The following is a 22,390-nucleotide window of genomic DNA, read 5'->3' on the forward strand; positions in this document are numbered from 1 at the left end:
ATTTAAGGAAGTTTTTACAGTAGAGACAGGAAGGGCAGTGGGAAGACAGCACAGAAGGGAACATCAAGAGGGAATATACCAACAAGTGTTGGATGACATACGAACACCTGAGGAGGAGGTGAAGAAGCTCTTAAGTGACCTTGACACCTCAAAGGCGATGGGACCGGACAACATCTCCCCATGGGTCCTTAGAGAAGGAGCAGAGATGCTGTGTGTGCCTCTAACCACAATCTTCAACACATCCCTTGAAACTGGGCAACTACCTGAGAAATGGAAGACAGCTAATGTAGTCCCCATATTTAAGAAAAGAAACAGAAACGAAGCACTAAACTACAGACCTGTGTCTCTGACATGTATTGTGTGCAAAGTCATGGAGAAGATTATCAGGAGGAGAGTGGTCGAACACCTGGAAAGGAAGAAGATTATAAATGAAAACCAGCATGGGTTCATGGAAGGCAAATCTTGTATCACAAACCTCCTGGAGTTTTATGACAAGGTAACAGAAGTAAGACACGAGAGAGAGGGGTGGGTAGATTGCGTTTTCCTAGACTGCAGGAAGGCCTTTGACACAGTTCCCCACAAGAGATTAGTGCAGAAGCTGGAGGATCAGGCACACGTAAAAGGAAGGGCACTGCAATGGATAAGGGAATACCTGACAGGGAGGCAGCAACGAGTCATGGTACGTGAAGAGGTATCACAGTGGGCGCCTGTTACGAGCGGGGTCCCACAGGGATCAGTTCTAGGACCAGTGCTATTTTTTATATATGTGAACGACATGATGGAAGGAATAGACTCTGAAGTGTCCCTGTTCGCAGATGACGTGAAGTTGATGAGAAGAATTAAATCAGACGAGGATGAGGCAGGACTGCAAAGAGACCTGGAGAGGCTGGACATGTGGTCCAGTAACTGGCTTCTCGAATTCAATCCAGCCAAATGCAAAGTCATGAAGATTGGGGAGGGGCAAAGAAGACCGCAGACAGAGTATAGGCTAAGTGGACAAAGACTACAGACCTCAGGGAGAAAGACCTTGGGGTGACCATAACACCGAGCACATCACCGGAGGCACACATCAACCAAATAACCGCTGCAGCATACGGGCGCCTGGCAAACCTGAGAATAGCGTTCCGATACCTTAATAAGGAATCGTTCAAGACACTGTACACTGTGTATGTTAGGCCCATACTGGAGTATGCAGCACCAGTCTGGAACCCACACCTGGTCAAGCACGTCAAGAAGTTAGAGAAAGTACAAAGGTTTGCAACAAGGCTAGTCCCAGAGCTCAAGGGAATGTACGAGGAAAGGTTAAGGGAAATTGGACTGACGACACTGGAGGACAGAAGGGTCAGGGGAGACATGATAACGACATACAAGATACTGCGGGGAATAGACAAGGTGGACAGAGATAGGATGTTCCAGAGAGGGGACACAGGGACAAGGGGTCACAACTGGAAGCTGAAGACTCAGACGAGTCACAGGGACGTTAGGAAGTATTTCTTCAATCATAGAGTTGTCAGCAAGTGGAATAGCCTAGCAAGTGAAGTAGTGGAGGCAGGAACCATACATAGTTTTAAGAAGAGGTATGACAAAGCTCAGGAAGCAGAGAGAGAGAGGATCCAGTAGCGATCAGTGAAGAGGCGGGGCCAGGAGCTGAGTCTCGACCCCTGCAACCACAATTAGGTGAGTACAATTAGGTGAGTACATACACATACACACACACACACACATACACACACACACATACACACACACACACACACACACACACACACACACACACACACACACATACACACACAGGGTCAGGGGAGACATGATAACGACATATAAAATACTGCGTGGAATAGACAAGGTGGACAAAGACAGGATGTTCCAGGGAGGGGACACAGAAACAAGAGGCCACAATTGGAAGTTGAAGACACAAATGAGTCAGAGAGATAGTAGGAAGTATTTCTTCAGTCATAGAGTTGTAAGGCAGTGGAATAGCCTAGAAAATGACGTAGTGGAGGCAGGAACCATACACAGTTTTAAGACGAGGTTTGATAAAGCTCATGGATCGGGGAGAGAGAGGGCCTAGTAGCAACCGGTGAAGAGGCGGGGCCAGGAGCTAGGAATCGACCCCTGCAACCACAAATAGGTGAGTACAAATAGGTGAGTACACACACACACACACACACACACACTGTAAATACGTGCCAGTCAAGCCCCAGGAGGTTGGGGGTCAGGTCACGAGAAGTTGTGGGCAGCAAAGGACCACTGAGACTACATTACAACGCACAAGCCACCTACCTTTCAGTACATAATAAACCCACACATAATTCCACACAAAATTACACACACACACACACACACACACACACACACACGCAACCACAATTAGGTGAGTACACACACACACACCCACACGCATATCCAGACTCACACATACACTCCCCCCCCCTCACCACCGACATCTCACTTCTTCCCCTGATCCCTCCCCTCCCCCGTTCACCCTCCCCCTCCCCACCCCTCTCCCACATAGCCACAGTTCCTCCACTACCTCCCCCCACACTCTGACATACACACTACTAACCTAACATACAGAACTAATAGGTTTCCCACTCTGAGGCAATCAGGATAAAACAAAAATGGGTTGTCAGAGAGCAACAAGAAAAACCTAGGGACAGGAGGAGGAAGCTGCAAAGGAAGATTGGGCAGCAGAGCTCATAAAAAGAGATCATGAATGGGAAAAGAAACTAGAAGAACTTAGCATGAGAATGGAAGAGAGGATAGATATGGAAAGCAGGAAGTGGGAGGTGCATGTCAAAGCAGCAGAGGCTAGGATACAGAGTTTAGAAGAGGAACTGAAAAATCTGAAACAGCCTAAAGAACTAAAGAACATTTTGGGATTGACAACAGAGACTGCTACCTCAGCCACAAATAAGGGGACTGTAGGGAAAGAAGGGGCACAACTGCATGGGGAAGCTCTATCAAAGGAGACTGTAGTAAATGAAAGAGCTAAGCTTTATGTGGAGGCCCTAACAGACAACAACAGAGCCCAAGGAAAGCCGAGAAGGGAAAATGACAGGCCACTGAGTCCAAGTACATTAGCCAGTGAAACTGAAGAAAGGAAAGCTGCAGTGCAGGAAACCAAATTAAATGAGGGGATACACAGGGATACGCAGTGGGAGAATGAAAGGGTGAGGTCAGTCTTTGTGTATGGGCTCCAGGAAGTTGAAGGGGAAACATATGAAGCAAGAAAACAAGGGGAAAAAAAAGCAATTGAAAGCATCATGAAAGCAATAGGAGAAGACGACATGACCCAGCTGGAAAATTTTCGGAGAATAGGGGGGTTTGTAAAAAAAAAGAACCCGGCCAGTGAAAATGACCTTCAAGGCAGAAGCGACTCGGACCAGGATCCTGCAGGAGAAAGCACGATTAAGGGACATGCCGGCATACAGGAAGGTGTATCTCGACCGCGACAGAACACAAGAAGAAAGGCAGAAACTGAGAGAGATGGTACAAAGGCGAAAGGAGGAAAGAGAGGGGATGGAGAAGACAGACAGGAGATCCCAGTCCCAGGAAGAAGATCAAATACAGCCTCCCTCACAACTTCCTATAGAAGCCTCCCAACCAGGTCAACCCCAGTGCAACCAAACACTCTAAATCAAAACACCCATGCCACATCCAATGCCCCCACCCACTACATTGCAAACTCCACCCCCACAGCAACACCCCATAGTTCCTTACCAGGTCTCCCACTTCCCCAACCCCAATATACCTCCCAGACCACAGTCTTAGAAAAGAAGTTGAAGGTGTGGTATACAAATGCAGATGGAATAACAAACAAGCATGAGGAGTGGCACGAAAGAATCAAAGAGACATCCCCAGACATAATAGCACTCACAGAAACAAAACTCACCAGAATAATAACAGATTAAATCTTTCCATCTGGATACCAAATCCTCAGGAAAGAGAGAGGGAGGAGAGGGGGAGGAGGAGTTGCACTGCTCATTAAAAACCAGTGGGATTTTGAGAAAATGGAAGGAATGGATGGCATGGGCTAAAGGGACTACTTAGTAGGAACAATCCAGTCTGAGGGACATAAGGTGATAATTGCAGTAATGTACAACCCACCACAGAACTGCAGGAGGCCAAAAGAAGAATACGATGAGAGAAACAGAGCAATGATCGACACACTAGCCGAGGTGGCCAGGAGAGCACACATGGGGGGAGCAAAGTTACTAGTTATGGGTGATTTCAATCACAAGGAGATTGACTGGGAAAACCTGGAGCCCCATGGGGGTCCCGAAACATGGAGAGCCAAGATGATGGATGTGGTACTGGAAAACCTCATGCATCAACATGTTAGAGACACTACCAGAGAGAGAGGAGAGGATGAACCAGCAAGGCTGGACCTTGTATTCACCATGAGTAGTTCGGACATCGAGGGTATCATGTATGAAAGGCCCCTGGGAGCTAGTGATCATGTGGTTCTGTGCTTCGACTACATAGTTGAGCTCCAAGTGGAGAGAGTAGCAGGAATAGGCTGGGAAAAACCAAACTACAAAAGGGGACACTACTCAGGCATGAGGAACTTCCTTCAAGACATTCAGTGGGAGAGGGAACTGACAGGAAAACCAGTACAAGAAATGATGGACTATGTAGCAACAAAATGCAAGGAGGCAGAGGAGAGGTTTGTTCCCAAGGGAAACAGAAATAATGGGAAGAACAGAACGAGTCCTTGGTTCACCCAAAGGTGTAGGGTGGCAAAAACTAGGTGTACTAGAGAATGGAAAAGGTACAGAAGACAGAGAACTCAGGAAAATAAAGAAATCAGCCGAAGAGCCAGAAACGAATATGCACAGATAAGAAGGGAGGCTCAGAGACAATATGAAAATGACATAGCATCAAAAGTAAAGACTGACCCGAAGCTGTTGTACAGCCACATCAGGAGGAAAACAACAGTCAAGGACCAGGTAATCAGACTGAGGAAGGTTGATGGGGAATTCACAAGAAACGACCGAGAGGTATGTCAGCAGCTCAACACAAGATTTAAAGAGGTATTTACAGTGGAAAGCAGTAGGACTCCAGGAAATCAGAACAGGAGGGCACACCAGCAAGTGCTGGATGAGGTACATATAACCAAGGAGGAGGTGAAGAAGCTGCTATGCGAACTTGACACCTCAAAGGCGGTGGAACCAGACAACATCTCGCCATGGGTCCTTAAAGAGGGAGCAGAGATATTGTGTGAGCCATTAACAAAGATCTTCAACACATCATTTGAAACTGGGCAACTCCCTGAGGTATGGAAAATGGCAAATGTATTCCCAATTTTTAAAAAGAGAGACAGACATGAGGCACTAAACTACAGACCTGTATCACTAACGTGTATAGTATGCAAGGTCATGGAGAAGATCATCAGGAGGAGAGTGGTGGGGCACCTGGAAAGAAACAAGTGTATAATTGACAACCAGCACGGTTTCAGGGAAGGAAAATCCTGTGTCACAAACCTACTAGAGTTTTATGACAAGGTGACAGAAGTAAGACAAGAGAGAGAGGGGTGGATCGACTGCATATTTTTGGACTGCAAGAAGGCCTTCGACACGGTTCCTCACAAGAGGTTACTGCAAAAGCTAGAGGATCAGGCACACATAACAGGAAAGGCACTGCAATGGATCAGAGAATACCTGACAGGGAGGCAACAACGAGTCATGGTACGCGACGAGGTGTCAGAGTGGGCGCTTGTGACAAGCGGGATTCCACAGGGGTCAGTCCTAGGACCTGTGCTGTTCTTGGTATATGTGAACGACATAACGGAAGGGATAGACTCAGAAGTGTCCTTGCTTGCAGATGATGCGAAGTTAATGAGAAGAATCAAATCGGATGAGGATCAGGCAGGACTACAAAGAGACCTGGACAGGCTACAAGCCTGGTCCAGCAACTGGCTCCTTGAATTTAACCCTGCCAAATGCAAAGTCATGAAGATTGGGGAAGAGCAAAGAAGACCGCAGACACAATATAGTTTAGATGGCCAAAGACTGCAAACCTCACTCAAGGAAAAAGATCTCGGGGTGAGCATAACACCGAGCATATCTCCTGAGGTGCACATCAATCAGATAACTGCTGCAGCATACGGGCGCCTGGCAAACCTACGGATAGCGTTCCGATACCTCAGTAAGGATTCGTTTAAGACTCTGTATACCATTTACGTCAGGCCCATACTGGAGTATGCAGCACCAGTTTGGAATCCACACCTAGTCAAGCATGTCAAGAAATTAGAGAAAGTGCAAAGGTTTGCAACAAGACTAGTCCCAGAGCTACGGGGATTGTCCTACGAAGAAAGGTTGAGGGAAATCGGCCTGACGACACTGGAGGCAAGGAGGGTCAGGGGAGACATGATAACGACATATAAAATACTGTGCGGAATAGACAAGGTGGACGAAGACGGGATGTTCCAGAGATGGGACACAGACACAAGAGGTCACAATTGGAAGTTGAAGACTCAGATGAATCAAAGGGATGTTAGGAAGTATTTCTTCAGTCATAGAGTAGTCAGGCCGTGGAATAGCCTAGAAAGTGAAGTAGTGGAGGCGGGAACCATACATAGTTTTAAGGCGAGGTATGATAAAGCTCATGGAACAGGGAGAGAGAGGACCTAGTAGCAATAAGTGAAGAGGTGGGGCCAGGAGCTGTGACTCGACCCCTGCAACAACAAATAGGTGAGTACATACACACACACACATACACACATACACATAGGATAATAACAGCTATAATTGATACTTAAATCCAGAAAGGACAATAAGCGAAGAGTGTAGCATTTCTAGGAAAGACAGAACACAGAGGTATAACGGATCTACCCCCCCCTAACCATCCCTCCCTCACACACACACACACACACACACACACACACACACACACACACACACACACACACACACACACACACACACACACACACACACACACACACACACACACACACACACAAGGGCAGACACTTATTGAAGCTTTAGACCCTAGTAGCAATTATCGCTTTTTATAACCCAGAATTACTGGTATGTATTAACAGTATCTTTCCGCATACCTCCTCCATATACACATACACACACATACATACACACACACATACACACACGCACATACACACACATACATACACACACACATACACACACACACATACACACACATACATACACACACACATACACACACGCACATACACACACATACATACACACACACACCTGCTGATTCAGATTTATTCTAATTTGTGAGGCCTGAAAATATGCCTGGTCTTATTTCTGGAGTTATGCTAAAATCTGATTGCTTGAGAGTATACAACCATTTTAAGGCTTAGGTTGTTATATGGCTGGTAATATGTGGTGTACAGTATATACTGTGTGTGTGTGTGTGTACACACACACACATACACACACATACACACACACACACACACACACACACACACACACACACACACACACACACACACACACACACACACACACACGCACAGTCATAGAGTAGTCAAGTCGTGGAATAGTCTAGAAAGTGAAGTAGTGGAGGCGGGATCCATACATAGTTTTAAGGCGAGGTATGATAAAGCTCATTTAGCAGGGAGAGAGAGGACCTAGTAGCAATCAGTGAAGAGGCGGGGCCAGGAGCTATGACTCGACCCGTGCAACCACAAATAGGTGAGTACAAATAGGTGAGTACACACACACACACACACACACACACACACACACACACGTACACACACACACACACACACACACACACACACACACACACACACACCTACACACACACACACCTACACACACACACACACGTACACACACACACCTACACACACACACCTACACACAAAAGGCCTGGTGTCAAATCGACATGTGCCTAGGACAAAATGGTAACTAACACATACACATACACACACATACACACACACACACACACACACACACACACACACACACACACACACACACACACACACACACAGGAACAAGCACTTGTAAGCTGTAGTACACACACAAACACACACATACACAGGATTTCACACCGTCCTGTGAACTGACCATCTGAACCTCGCTCCTTCTCTCTCTCTCCCTCTCTTCCTATCCTAGGTAGAGACCTATCTCTCTCTACCTATCTCACTCTTTACCTATATATATCTCTCTACCTATTACTCTCTACCTATCTCTCTCTCTCTCTTCCCTCTCCCATCTCTCCCCTCTAACATCTCTTCCCTCTAACACCTCCCCCCCTCTAACATCTCTCCCCCTCTAACATCTCTCCCCTCCCATTATCTCTCCCCTCTCCCTTTTCCCATCTCTCTTCCCTCCTCCCCTCTCTCTCCCCCTAGCCTCTCTCTCCCCTCTCGCTCTTCCATCTCCCCCCTCTTTCCCCCTTCTCCCCCTCTCTCCTCCCTCTCTCTCCCCCTCTCTTTGCCTTCTCCCTCTTTCTCCCTCCCTCTCTCCCTCCCTCTCTCCCTCTCTCTCTCTCTCTCTCTCTCTCTCTTCCTCTCTCCCTCTTTTTTTTTTTTTTTTTTTTTTTTTTTTTACACAGGGTTTGACAAGGTTAAGGATCCCTAACTTTATTGACAAGCTATTTACAGGTTAAGGATTCCTAACTTTATTGGCAAGCTAAGAGCTGTTACCTACATCAGCTCATTTGAAAGCATTTTTATTGTTATGAGACATACAAGTAGGCAACAGGATGAAGTTGGAGCCATCTGTGGGCCAGCATTTTCATTTGATCAACTGACTTTATCTCGTTGACATCATTATGCTGTACAAATGTGTTGTACAAATGGGTATGTATGATCTCAGATGGAGTGATGTTCTGGAGAAGGGTACAGCCAGAGTGAAGTTGCTGCTTTCTGCCAGTCTTGTGGCATAAAAGCTTGTTTCACGCTGTCCTCGAAGTGGATCCAAGTGTGGTATTTTGACAATATTGGCCTTGTACATAACAGTAAGGCCACCCACATCCCTCCTATGTTGAAGGCTCTGCTGAAATGACAAATCTATCCAGGATGGGTCCAGGCGAGAGATGAGACGTCTTGCTCTGTTCTCTACTCTGTCAAGCAGTCGCAGATGAGAGGGGGGGGCAGGCAAACCAAGAAAGTGGAGCATACTCAAGGTGTGAGCGTACTTGTGCCTCGTACAGGATCTTGCAACCCCTACTGTCAAGCAGATGCGAGATACGGCGAAGTGCTGTAAGCTTCCTGGCTGCCTTGTTTGCAAGATTTACAACATGGTTCTTCATGGTTAGTTTGGAGTCAAATTTCACCCCAAGGATATCAACTTCTTCTCCAGGTGCCAACACCCTCCCATTCATCCTTACTACTGCCCCAGCATTACCATCATGGTGCCTAGAGACGATCATCATTTGCGTTTTCTCAGGTGCAAATGTTACTTGCCATCTATTTCCCCAAGCTGATACAGCTCTCAGCTGGTGATTGATGTAGCTTAGAGCAGCTGGTATTTCTTCTCTTGGATAAGTGAATGTCAGTGTACAGTCGTCTGCATATGCATGTGATTCTGGGATGAGATGAAGAAGGTCGGTGAAGTAGACATTCCATAACAATGGACCCAGCACGCTTCCTTGTGGAACACTTGCCCCAATAGGATGTCTTGCTGATTCCGTTCCATTGAGAACTACACTTAGAGATCTACCATGAAGGTAATCACTGAGGAGACATAGCGTAGAGCCTGCAATTCCCAGTGCTTGAAGTTTTGCTAAGAGGCCCTGGTGCCACACCCGGTCGAAAGCGCCAGCAATGTCCAGTGCTACCACACAGCTGACTTTAGATTCATCCAGTGACTGGTGCCACTTAGTGGAGAGGTTTAACAACAGATCAGCAGCACAGTAACCTTTCCTGAAGCCATATTGACGATCACAAAGTAGTGAGTGGTAGTCAAAAAACTCTATTATTTGTCTTGAGATTATTGTCTCAAGGATCTTACCAGTGATTGACAAGAGTGACACTGGTCTGTAGTTGCTGATTTCTGCTCTGCTCTTCTTTTTGTGAACAGGGACTACATTTGCCTCTTTCCATAGAGAGGGCCATTTACACTGTACTAGGCAGTGCTGAAAGATGCGAGTTAGAGGTGCTGCTAGCTGGTCTGCACATCTTCTCAACAATCTTGGGCTCAACTTGTCTGGGCCCACAGCCTTTTCTTGGTCCAGCGATTTAAGAAGGAAATGCACCTCCTCCTGCCTTATTGTCACCACTGACAGTTTTGACACAGTTCTTGCAGCTAGCCAAGGAGGGACCCTTGCTGGATCAGGAACTTGCATTTTGGTAGCAAAGTGTTCAGCAAAGAGGTCCACCTTCTCTTGACTACTAGTAGAGGTGGTCCCATCCTGTCGATTTAGAGGTGGAATAAGTTCATCAGGCAGATAACCTTGTCTGTCCTTGACCAGGGACCACCAGGTTTTGGAGCCTACCCTACCTGATGCAAGCTTTCTTTTAGTGTCCACCTCCCATTTAGCAATGGCCCACTTTTGAACATCACCCATATGCCTACAGGCTTGCCTGTGCAAGTTTTGCCTACACAGTAGGCTTCTTCAGTCGAATACAGAAAGTAGGCAGGAACAGTAGAGATGTGAAGACGATGTAATCAGTCCGTCACCCTTGAAGTCGTAGAATTTGAGGTTGTCAATCCCTCAGCCTCGAAAAGTTCAGTTCCATAGTTCCTCAACCTAGGAGTAGGTGCGAAGAGCACCATAGTTGTGGAGATTCTGAAGCAGAAGCAAGGAGCCTGGCACTTATATAGCAACGTCAAGTGTAGCAGATGAGGGCATAGTCACTGGTAGGCAGGATTCCCCAGTGGAAGTAGGTCCTTCCCAAATAGATGGGTTAGTTGTAGCAGCCGTGAAGAAGGTCTTGTAGATGTCCTCTGAACCAAGATTCCATGATGTTGCAGTGTCTGACAAGTTGTGCAAGAAAGGTATAAAATACCAACAATATGAAAGTTAAGACACACGTGCAACATCTGGATATCTTTATTGTAGACGTTTCACCAACCAGTGGCTTTATCAATACAGATTCTTTTGTGTATAGTTCTACTGTCTTCCAATTATGTCCTAGAATCTGTAGTGATAAAGCCACTGGATGGCGAAATGTCTACAATAAAGATATTCAGATGTTACACATGTGTCTTAACTTTCAAAAGCAACAGATATAAGGAAATATGGTGAACATTTCATTCGTGCTGGGATCGATCCCCGGACCTTGAGTGTGTGAACTAAGGACGCTGTCGACCAAGCCATGAGCACTTGCAAGTCAACACAAACACAACTCTGCTCTCCCCCTCACTGAGTGAATAATAACAATAATAATAATAATAATAATAATAATTATTATTATTATTATTATTTACTACCAGTACATGTATAAGGTAGGTTGGAACTTATTCCGTCGGAGAAGTCCCAACTGGAAAAAACACACCGTTCGAGGGCCTTTACACCCACCCAAAACACAAACACACTCACCCGGGTTGGCGAAGGTGGTTGGTAGGTACTTCTTAATTGATAGATTTACCCTTCAGGGAAGAAGTACTGGTAGTTTATACTGTTAGTACACTAATATTAGGATTATTGAGGCAACTGTAGATAATAATAATGTAGACCTAAGACCTTAACATAGGTAGTAATAGGCCAAATGTAGGCAAACACTAGGTTATGTTAGTTAGGGAGAACTGGCAGTCCCAGTTTGAACGACGAGGCGTGGGTCTCGAAGACTAGACACCATCTGAACAACATGTGCCGTGATCAACAGGCGGCGCCCCCATGTGTCTTCACATTTGAGACCTGGGGAAATCTGGTGGAGGCACCTCGATGTACCGTAGATGACCTCCTCCGTCAGGACCATACAGTAAGACAAAATCTCCACTTTATCTTTGGATCCTGGCCAGTGTCTGGGAAAGTTGGGAGTGAGTTGAGCTGTGGGCCTTTGTGCAGCTGGCAGTGCATGCCCAGTACGTACCAGCCTAGAAGCTAGTGTCACTTTCTGCATAGTATTCTAGGGGATTCACCCCCCTTGGAAATAGGAATTTCTGAGGTGCAGGCAGGTCACTAATAACGATTGAATATTGCAGGAATTAAGGCTCCCGGTTGCACATGGTTCTGAGGGCAAGTCCAGAGGGACTAAGCTTAGGGAGGTTGAAGACCAGAATAGATTCTACATCACCAAGTAAGTTAGTCCTTTAAACGTGCATGCAGGCGAGATTTCTTGCAACATCAGTCATTTATGAAAATCTGTCCTATAAGCCACTTGTGAGGCTGAGGTACCGACCTCAGAGCTCGGTGTCCACAGAGCTTGCCAGGGTAGGCGACTCACTTGGAGGCAGTCCATACAAATTTTCACAAGGTATACAGACCATAGCTGACATCAATGACATACTACTATATAGAAAGCCGCTTGTTATGCTGAGCATTTCCCACATATTAGGTCAGTTTTGTCCCAGGATATGACCCACACCAGTCCACTAACACCCAGGATGTGAACCACACCAGTCCACTAACACCCAGGATGTGACCCACACCAGTCCACTAACACCCAGGATGTGACCCACACCAGTCCACTAACACCCAGGATGCGACCCACACCAGTCCACTAACACCCAGGATGTGACCCACACCAGTCCACTAACACCCAGGATGTGACCCACACCAGTCCACTAACACCCAGGAAGTGACCCACACCAGTCCACTAACACCCAGGATGCGACCCACACCAGTCCACTAACACCCAGGATGTGACCCACACCAGTCCACTAACACCCAGGTACCAGTTTTACTGATGCGTGAACATAGACAACCGGTGTAAAGAAACACGACCAATGTTTCTACCCTCGCTGGGAATCGAACCCAGATACTCGCCATGTGAAACGAGAGCTTTAGCCATCAGGCGAAAAAAAAAATTACTTACGGAAAGCCAAGATAGACTTTTTTTTTTACCATTTTGTAGTTATTAATAAAATAGTTGGTCTGCCAGACGTAACTTACAACACTGTTTAGATCATAAATAACTTTAATATTTTAGTAGTGAAGGTTATACAGTATAATAATAGTGTCGTAACTAAGAAGAGTGAGCTCCGCCACGTACCTTAATATCCCAGTTTAAGAGAGGAACCTAAGTCAAGGTGACTGATGGTGACTCATTAGTCACTTCCTGCTACCTCACTTCTGATGTTCCTTTATATTTTCTGTGTGAAATTCACTGATAAGTCACAGCATATATATAGTATTACAGTGGCAGTAGTGTACAGTGTCAGCAGCGTTAGTAGCGTCAGCAGCGTCAGTAGTTGCTGTGACTGACACAGACACTGGACCACAGACCTTCCTGCCAGGCATGACGCACCATACTTGCCAAGTAACACCAGTATTCCTCTACATTCTTCTCTCAGTACGATTCACATTTACATTTTCACCTCTTTTCCAATAATAAACATCAAATCTCATAGATAAATAATGTAAAACATAATAGTATACTGTACATGTATTATAATCTGAAGTATAAATTGATAGATATGACAGACAACGTTGCATGAGAGTGGACGTGTCCGGGACACGTTGCCAGACAGACATTATCACACTAACTAAACACAATATAATACACGTATATTACTGTTATAATGGCAGGTGTTGCAATATACGTAAGATATACCAAGTTACAGAACGGATTATGAACTAACCTGAGAATATATGCAGTAATTGTTTAAGTTGGTATATCTATGTATAATTGTAGGGAGTATTAATTGTGGTATATCTGTAACAATGTGGATGATTATGGTGAACATCAAAATGGTATACAATACCGACAGGTTGGTAGGTAAGACACATAGGCAACAGTTAGGCAACTTTATTCCGAAACGTTTCGCCTACACAGTAGGCTTCTTCAGTCGAATACAGAAAGTAGGCAGGAACAGTAGAGATGTGAAGACGATGTAATCAGTCCATCACCCTGGAACTGAACTTTTCGAGGCTGAGGGACTGACAACCTCAAATTCTACGACTTCAAGGGTGATGGACTGATTACATCGTCTTCACATCTCTACTGTTCCTGCCTACTTTCTGTATTCGACTGAAGAAGCCTACTGTGTAGGCGAAACGTTTCGGAATAAAGTTGCCTAACTGTTGCCTATGGATGATTATATTTAGCATACTTCAGAATATACGTGTTTAGTTTCAAATATGTGTAAACATATGCAGTGAATGTTCAGTTTGGAATATATGTGAACACATGCATAAGTAAGCTTATTCAGGTACAGGTATACATAAATACACTTACGCAAATTATTATACGTAGTAACATATATGTAAATTACCCAGGATAACCCAAAGTGACTTATTACCACTGAATATATTGGTAATAATATATGTAAATTACCCAGGATAACCCAAAGTGACTTATTACCACTGAATATATTGGTAATAATATCTGTGAATATATTCAGTAAATATTTACGTTGTTATACCTAAGAAATATATAATGTTTAGCCTGATAATACTGTGAACACGTGCTGGCTGGCACAGCTCTCGCTTCACACGCGCAGGGCCCGGGTTCGATTCCCGGCAAGGGTGGAAACATTCGACGAGCTTCCTTACACCTGCCGTCTTGTTCACCTAAGAAGTATGTACCTGGGTGCTAGTAGACAGGTGTGGGTGGCATCCTGGGGGACAAAATTAAGGACCACAATGGAAATAAGACAGACAGTAGACGATGACGCACTGACTTTCTCAGGTTATCCTGGGTGGTTAACCCCCGGGAGGGTTAGTCACCCAGGATAACCCGGGGAGGGTTGGTCACCCTGGATAACCTGGGGAGGGTTAGTCACCCAGGATAACCCGGGGAGGGTTGGTCACCCAGGATAACCTGGAGAGTGTTGGTCACCCAGGATAACCTGGGGAGGGTTAGTCACCCAGGATAACCCGGGGAGGGTTGGTCACCCAGGATAACCTGGGGAGGGTTGTCACCCAGGATAACCCAGGGGTGGGTTATACATTAATATACATACAACACAGTAAGTGTCAGGGGCCCAAGACTGTTCAACTGCCTCCCAGCATACATAAGGGGGATTACCAATAGACCCCTGACTCTTCAAGAAGGCACTGGACAGGCACCTAAAGTCAGTATCTGACCAACCGGGTTATGGTTCGTACGTCAGCTTGCATGCGGCCAGCAGTAACAGCCTGGTTGATCAGACCCTGATCCACCATGAGGCCTGGTCTCAGACCGGCCCGCGGGGGCGTTGACCCCCGAAACCGTCTCCAGGTAAACTCCAGGTAATCCAAGATTGCAAGTATATGTACGTAGATGTGTGGTAAAGTAGTTAATCTTTAGGGTAGCTGACCATGGCTAGAAGTGGATGTTTAGGGTAGCTGACCATGGCTAGAAGTGCATGTTTAGGGTAGCTGACCATGGCTAGAAGTGCATGTTTAGGGTAGCTGACCATGGCTAGAAGTGGATGTTTAGGGTAGCTGACCATGGCTAGAAGTGGATGTTTAGGTTAGCTGACCATGGCTAGAAGTGGATGTTTAGGGTAGCTGACCATGGCTAGAAGTGGATGTTTAGGTTAGCTGACCATGGCTAGAAGTGGATGTTTAGGGTAGCTGACCATGGCTAGAAGTGGATGTTTAGGTTAGCTGACCATGGCTAGAAGTGGATGTTTAGGGTAGCTGACCATGGCTAGAAGTGGGTGTTTAGGGTAGCTGACCATGGCTAGAAGTGGATGTTTAGGGTAGCTGACCATGGCTAGAAGTGGATGTTTAGGTTAGCTGACCATGGCTAGAAGTGGATGTTTAGGGTAGCTGACCATGGCTAGAAGTGGATGTTTAGGGTAGCTGACCATGGCTAGAAGTGCATGTTTAGGGTAGCTGACCATGGCTAGAAGTGGATGTTTAGGGTAGCTGACCATGGCTAGAAGTGGATGTTTAGGGTAGCTGACCATGGCTAGAAGTGGATGTTTAGGGTAGCTGACCATGGCTAGAAGCGGATGTTTAGGGTGGCTGACCATGGCTAGAAGTGGATGTTTAGGGTAGCTGACCATGGCTAGAAGTGGATGTTTAGGGTAGCTGACCATGGCTAGAAGTGGATGTTTAGGGTAGCTGACCAAGGCTAGAAGTGGATGTTTAGGGTAGCTGACCATGGCTAGAAGTGGATGTTTAGGGTAGCTGACCATGGCTAGAAGTGGATGTTTAGGGTAGCTGACCATGGCTAGAAGTGGATGTTTAGGGTAGCTGACCATGGCTAGAAGTGGATGTTTAGGGTAGCTGACCATGGCTAGAAGTGGATGTTTAGGGTAGCTGACCATGGCTAGAAGTGGATGTTTAGGGTAGCTGACCATGGCTAGAAGTGGATGTTTAGGGTAGCTGACCATGGCTAGAAGTGGATGTTTAGGGTAGCTGACCATGGCTAGAAGTGCATGTTTAGGGTAGCTGACCATGGCTAGAAGTGGATGTTTAGGTTAGCTGACCATGGCTAGAAGTGGATGTTTAGGGTAGCTGACCATGGCTAGAAGTGGGTGTTTAGGGTAGCTGACCATGGCTAGAAGTGGATGTTTAGGGTAGCTGACCATGGCTAGAAGTGGATGTTTAGGTTAGCTGACCATGGCTAGAAGTGGATGTTTAGGGTAGCTGACCATGGCTAGAAGTGGATGTTTAGGGTAGCTGACCATGGCTAGAAGTGCATGTTTAGGGTAGCTGACCATGGCTAGAAGTGGATGTTTAGGGTAGCTGACCATTTCTAGAAGTGGATGTTTAGGGTAGCTGACCATGGCTAGAAGTGGATGTTTAGGGTAGCTGACCATGGCTAGAAGCGGATGTTTAGGGTGGCTGACCATGGCTAGAAGTGGATGTTTAGGGTAGCTGACCATGGCTAGAAGTGGATGTTTAGGGTAGCTGACCATGGCTAGAAGTGGATGTTTAGGGTAGCTGACCATGGCTAGAAGTGGATGTTTTGGGTAGCTGACCATGGCTAGAAGTGGATGTTTAGGGTAGCTGACCATGGCTAGAAGTGGATGTTTAGGGTAGCTGACCATGGCTAGAAGTGGATGTTTAGGGTAGCTGACCATGGCTAGAAGTGGATGTTTAGGGTAGCTGACCATGGCTAGAAGTGGATGTTTAGGGTAGCTGACCATGGCTAGAAGTGGATGTTTAGGGTAGCTGACCATGGCTAGAAGTGGATGTTTAGGGTAGCTGACCATGGCTAGAAGTGGATGTTTAGGGTAGCTGACCATGGCTAGAAGTGGATGTTTAGGGTAGCTGACCATGGCTAGAAGTGCATGTTTAGGGTAGCTGACCATGGCTAGAAGTGGATGTTTAGGGTAGCTGACCATGGCTAGAAGTGGATGTTTAGGGTAGCTGACCATGGCTAGAAGTGGATGTTTAGGGTAGCTGACCATGGCTAGAAGTGGATGTTTAGGGTAGCTGACCATGGCTAGAAGTGGATGTTTAGGGTAGCTGACCATGGCTAGAAGTGCATGTTTAGGGTAGCTGACCATGGCTAGAAGTGGATGTTTAGGGTAGCTGACCATGGCTAGAAGTGGATGTTTAGGGTAGCTGACCATGGCTAGAAGTGCATGTTTAGGGTAGCTGACCATGGCTAGAAGTGGATGTTTAGGGTAGCTGACCATGGCTAGAAGTGGATGTTTAGGGTAGCTGACCATGGCTAGAAGTGCATGTTTAGGGTAGCTGACCATGGCTAGAAGTGGATGTTTAGGGTAGCTGACCATGGCTAGAAGTGGATGTTTAGGGTAGCTGACCATGGCTAGAAGTGCATGTTTAGGGTAGCTGACCATGGCTAGAAGTGGATGTTTAGGGTAGCTGACCATGGCTAGAAGCGGATGTTTAGGGTAGCTGACCATGGCTAGAAGTGGATGTTTAGGGTAGCTGACCATGGTTAGAAGTGGATGTTTAGGGTAGCTGACCATGGCTAGAAGTGCATGTTTAGGGTAGCTGACCATGGCTAGAAGTGGACGTTTAGGGTAGCTGACCATGGCTAGAAGTGGATGTTTAGGGTAGCTGACCATGGCTAGAAGTGCATGTTTAGGGTAGCTGACCATGGCTAGAAGTGGATGTTTAGGGTAGCTGACCATGGCTAGAAGTGGATGTTTAGGGTAGCTGACCATGGCTAGAAGTGCATGTTTAGGGTAGCTGACCATGGCTAGAAGTGGATGTTTAGGGTAGCTGACCATGGCTAGAAGTGGATGTTTAGGGTAGCTGACCATGGCTAGAAGTGCATGTTTAGGGTAGCTGACCATGGCTAGAAGTGGATGTTTAGGGTAGCTGACCATGGCTAGAAGCGGATGTTTAGGGTAGCTGACCATGGCTAGAAGCGGATGTTTAGGGTAGCTGACCATGGCTAGAAGTGGATGTTTAGGGTAGCTGACCATGGCTAGAAGCGGATGTTTAGGGTAGCTGACCATGGCTAGAAGTGGATGTTTAGGGTAGCTGACCATGGCTAGAAGCGGATGTTTAGGGTAGCTGACCATGGCTAGAAGTGGATGTTTAGGGTAGCTGACCATGGCTAGAAGTGGATGTTTAGGGTAGCTGACCATGGCTAGAAGTGGATGTTTAGGGTAGCTGACCATGGCTAGAAGTGGATGTTTAGGGTAGCTGACCATGGCTAGAAGTGGATGTTTAGGGTAGCTGACCATGGCTAGAAGTGCATGTTTAGGGTAGCTGACCATATCTAGAAGTGGATGTTTAAAGTAGCTGACCATGGCTACAAGTGGATGTTTAGGGTAGCTGACCATGGCTAGAAGTGGATGTTTAGGGTAGCTGACCATAGCTAGAAGTGCATGTTTAGGGTAGCTGACCATGGCTAGAAGTGGATGTTTAGGGTAGCTGACCATGGCTAGAAGTGGATGTTTAGGGTAGCTGACCATGGCTAGAAGTGGATGTTTAGGGTAGCTGACCATGGCTAGAAGTGCATGTTTAGGGTAGCTGACCATGGCTAGAAGTGGATGTTTAGGGTAGCTGACCATGGCTAGAAGTGGATGTTTAGGGTAGCTGACCATGGCTAGAAGTGGATGTTTAGGGTAGCTGACCATGGCTAGAAGTGGATGTTTAGGGTAGCTGACCATGGCTAGAAGTGGATGTTTAGGGTAGCTGACCATGGCTAGAAGTGGATGTTTAGGGTAGCTGACCATGGCTAGAAGTGGATGTTTAGGGTAGCTGACCATGGCTAGAAGTGGATGTTTAGGGTAGCTGACCATGGCTAGAAGTGGATGTTTAGGGTAGCTGACCATGGCTAGAAGTGCATGTTTAGGGTAGCTGACCATGGCTAGAAGTGGATGTTTAGGGTAGCTGACCATGGCTAGAAGTGGATGTTTAGGGTAGCTGACCATGGCTAGAAGTGGATGTTTAGGGTAGCTGACCATGGCTAGAAGTGCATGTTTAGGGTAGCTGACCATGGCTAGAAGTGGATGTTTAGGGTAGCTGACCATGGCTAGAAGTGGATGTTTAGGGTAGCTGACCATGGCTAGAAGTGCATGTTTAGGGTAGCTGACCATGGCTAGAAGTGGATGTTTAGGGTAGCTGACCATGGCTAGAAGTGGATGTTTAGGGTAGCTGACCATGGCTAGAAGTGCATGTTTAGGGTAGCTGACCATGGCTAGAAGTGGGTGCTTAGAGTAGCTGACCATGGCTAGAAGTGCATGTTTAGGGTAGCTGACCATGGCTAGAAGTGGATGTTTAGGGTAGCTGACCATGGCTAGAAGTGCATGTTTAGGGTAGCTGACCATGGCTAGAAGTGGGTGCTTAGAGTAGCTGACCATGGCTAGAAGTGCATGTTTAGGGTAGCTGACCATGGCTAGAAGTGGATGTTTAGGGTAGCTGACCATGGCTAGAAGTGGATGTTTAGGTTAGCTGACCATGGCTAGAAGTGCATGTTTAGGGTAGCTGACCATGGCTAGAAGTGGGTGCTTAGAGTAGCTGACCATGGCTAGAAGTGCATGTTTAGGGTAGCTGACCATGGCTAGAAGTGGATGTTTAGGGTAGCTGACCATGGCTAGAAGTGGGTGCTTAGAGTAGCTGACCATGGCTAGAAGTGCATGTTTAGGGTAGCTGACCATGGCTAGAAGTGGATGTTTAGGGTAGCTGGCCATGGCTAGAAGTGGATGTTTAGGGTAGCTGACCATGGCTAGAAGTGGGTGCTTAGAGTAGCTGACCATGGCTAGAAGTGCATGTTTAGGGTAGCTGACCATGGCTAGAAGTGGATGTTTAGGGTAGCTGACCATGGCTAGAAGTGCATGTTTAGGGTAGCTGACCATGGCTAGAAGTGGATGTTTAGGGTAGCTGACCATGGCTAGAAGTGGATGTTTAGGGTAGCTGACCATGGCTAGAAGTGCATGTTTAGGGTAGCTGACCATGGCTAGAAGTGGGTGCTTAGAGTAGCTGACCATGGCTAGAAGTGCATGTTTAGGGTAGCTGACCATGGCTAGAAGTGGATGTTTAGGGTAGCTGACCATGGCTAGAAGTGGATGTTTAGGGTAGCTGACCATGGCTAGAAGTGGGTGCTTAGAGTAGCTGACCATGGCTTGAAGTGGATGTTTAGAGCGGCTGACCATGGCTAGAAGTGGATGTTTAGGGTAGCTGACTATGGCTAGAAGTGGATGTTTAGGGTAGCTGACCATGGCTAGAAGTGCATGTTTAGGGTAGCTGACCATGGCTAGAAGTGGATGTTTAGGGTAGCTGACCATGTCTAGAAGTGGATGTTTAGAGCGGCTGACCATGGCTAGAAGTGGATGTTTAGGGTAGCTGACTATGGCTAGAAGTGGATGTTTAGGGTAGCTGACCATGGCTAGAAGTGCATGTTTAGGGTAGCTGACCATGGCTAGAAGTGGATGTTTAGGGTAGCTGACTATGGCTAGAAGTGGATGTTTAGGGTAGCTGACAATGGCTAGAAGTGGATGTTTAGAGTAGCTGACAATGGCTAGAAGTGGGTGCTTAGGGTAGCTGACCATGGCTAGAAGTGGATGTTTAGGGTAGCTGACTATGGCTAGAAGTGGATGTTTAGGGTAGCTGACCATGGCTAGAAGTGGATGTTTAGGGTAGCTGACAATGGCTAGAAATGGATGTTTAGGGTAGCTGACTATGGCTAGAAGTTGATGTTTAGGGTAGCTGACAATGGCTAGAAGCGGATGTTTAGGGTAGCTGACTATGGCTAGAAGTGGATGTTTAGGGTAGCTGACAATGGCTAGAAGTGGATGTTTAGGGTAGCTGACCATGGCTAGAAGTGGATGTTTAGGGTAGCTGACAATGGCTAGAAGTGGATGTTTAGAGTAGCTGACAATGGCTAGAAGTGGATGTTTAGGGTAGCTGACTATGGCTAGAAGTGGGTGCTTAGAGTAGCTGACCATGGCTAGAAGCAGATGTTTAGGGTAGCTGACCATGGCTAGATGTGCATGTTTAGGGTAGCTGACCATGGCAAGAAGTGGATGTTTAGGGTAGCTGACCATGGCTAGAAGTGGATGTTTAGGGTAGCTGACTATGGCTAGAAGTGGGTGCTTAGAGTAGCTGACCATGGCTAGAAGCGGATGTTTAGGGTAGCTGACCATGGCTAGAAGTGGATATTTAGAGCGGCTGACCATGGCTAGAAGTGGATGTTTAGAGCAGCTGACCATGGCTATAAGTGCATGTTTAGGGTAGCTGACCATGGCTAGAAGTGGATGTTTAGGGTAGCTGACCATGGCTAGAAGTGGATGTTTAGGGTAGCTGACCATGGCTAGAAGTGGATGTTTAGGGTAGCTGGCCATGGCTAGAAGTGGATGTTTAGGGTAGCTGACCATGGCTAGAAGCAGATGTTTAGGGTGGCTGACCATGGCTAGAAGTGGATGTTTAGGGTAGCTGACCATGGCTAGAAGTGGATGTTTAGGGTAGCTGACCATGGCTAGAAGCGGATGTTTAGGGTAGCTGACCATGGCTAGAAGCGGATGTTTAGGGTAGCTGGCCATGGCTAGAAGCGGATGTTTAGGGTAGCTGACTATGGCTAGAAGTGGATGTTTAGGGTAGCTGACAATGGCTAGAAGTGGATGTTTAGGGTAGCTGACCATGGCTAGAAGTGGATGTTTAGGGTAGCTGACAATGGCTAGAAGTGGATGTTTAGGGTAGCTGACAATGGCTAGAAGTGGATGTTTAGGGTAGCTGACTATGGCTAGAAGTGGGTGCTTAGAGTAGCTGACCATGGCTAGAAGCGGATGTTTAGGGTAGCTGACCATGGCTAGAAGTGCATGTTTAGGGTAGCTGACCATGGCAAGAAGTGGATGTTTAGGGTAGCTGACCATGGCTAGAAGTGGATTTTTAGGGTAGCTGACTATGGCTAGAAGTGGGTGCTTAGAGTAGCTGACCATGGCTAGAAGCGGATGTTTAGGGTAGCTGACCATGGCTAGAA

General features: G+C 46.6%; 1 protein-coding gene across 1 annotated transcript in view; it reads right to left on the minus strand.

Moving 5' to 3' along the window:
- The window catches only part of LOC128698469 (uncharacterized), a 101,291-nt gene extending 87,891 nt beyond the window's left edge, over positions 1–13,400 (minus strand). Inside the window, exon 1 of the mRNA XM_070104031.1 lies at positions 13,103–13,400. The gene's annotated coding sequence lies outside the window, so the exon portion shown is untranslated. The remainder of the gene's footprint in view (positions 1–13,102) is intronic.
- Between the last annotated feature and the right edge of the window lie 8,990 nt (positions 13,401–22,390).

This window comes from Cherax quadricarinatus, chromosome 88, assembly GCF_038502225.1.
Source record: "Cherax quadricarinatus isolate ZL_2023a chromosome 88, ASM3850222v1, whole genome shotgun sequence".
NCBI classification, from domain to species: Eukaryota; Metazoa; Arthropoda; class Malacostraca; order Decapoda; family Parastacidae; genus Cherax; species Cherax quadricarinatus.